Here is a 1352-nt window from a genome sequence, read left to right as displayed (position 1 = left end):
ACAAACATGGAAGTGTTGCGAAGGATGCAGAAAGAAAAAGAACTTGCGCTTACTATTAAAAAGCGCAAACTGCAATACTTGGCACATATAATGAGGGGACAAAAGTACCAGCTACTACAATTAATTATTCAGGGAAAAATAATAGGTAAAAGATCCATTGGCAGAAGAAAACATTCATGGTTGAAGAATTTAAGAGATTGGTACAAGTGCAGCAGCTGCTAATTATTTAGATCTACGGTATCAAAAATACGCATAGCCTTGATGATAGCCAAACTTCGGAACGAGGACGGCACCTGAAGAAGAAGAAGTATCTCTCCGTTCATCCTCATTTCTGACGACTTGAGGTTCTTCTTCATTTCTCGGTTGTGAGGACCTCCTTATTTATAGCCACTTTACACGATGCAAGTAATTGCGAAATTTATTGCACAAGTTCTTGCAGCAAGAACTTCTGCAATAAGTTGCAACTAGCTTTCTGCAATAAAGTGATTACACGGTGCAAGTAATTGCATAAATTGACATGAAATGGACAGAAACTTTGACATACCATAAATTTTAGGTTATGTTGTTTTTATAAATTAAAAATGTAATTTTTTGAGTAGAGTTATCAGATATATTAAATTAAAAATGTTAGATTTTAATTTGAGAAAATTATAATATGTATTATGTATAACAAAATCAATTAATACCTAATGCAAGTATACCTATAATACGACATTATTCATTTACAAAAGGAAACAAGTTGTTAAATACGAAAGAAATAGAAAATAGTTTCTTTAATCCCTATGTTGCATAATTAAAGTTATCCACCAGAATAATGTTATCTGTGAAGCGTGAAATTGGTAAAAAGTTCCTCTAGTTTTGTCAAAAATTGTTTAGTTTGAAATTTAGGATGACAGAATGTCAAAACAAACAGTGTAGCCTTAAAAGTTGCTAAAAATATAACCAAATTGCAGAAAAAATTGCATGAAAAATAGAACATGTTCTATTTAGCTGCAACTACTTGCTGCAAGAAATTGCTGCAAGAAGTTGCAGCTTTTCTGTGCAATTCGCGTATGACACGATGGAATTTCTATTGCTGCAAGAAATTGTGCAATTAATTGCGCAATTAGTTGCATCGTGTAAAGTGGCTATTATGAGTGAGTCGGTCAGTCAATGGAACTTTAAGTATTCTCCGACATAGCCACATCTCAAACGCTTCCAATTCTCTGGACATATCTTCGTTCAAGGTCCACGATTCAACATCATAAAAAAGGACAGAGAAGACACATCACAGCATTCTTACTTTTATACAAAGAGAGAATGTGTGGCATCCGGTTGAAGGTGAGGAAAGTTAGTCATTGACAGGAACAAAA

This window comes from Diabrotica virgifera, chromosome 5, assembly GCF_917563875.1.
Source record: "Diabrotica virgifera virgifera chromosome 5, PGI_DIABVI_V3a".
Classification (NCBI taxonomy): domain Eukaryota; kingdom Metazoa; phylum Arthropoda; class Insecta; order Coleoptera; family Chrysomelidae; genus Diabrotica; species Diabrotica virgifera.
This window is presented reverse-complemented; position numbering follows the sequence as displayed.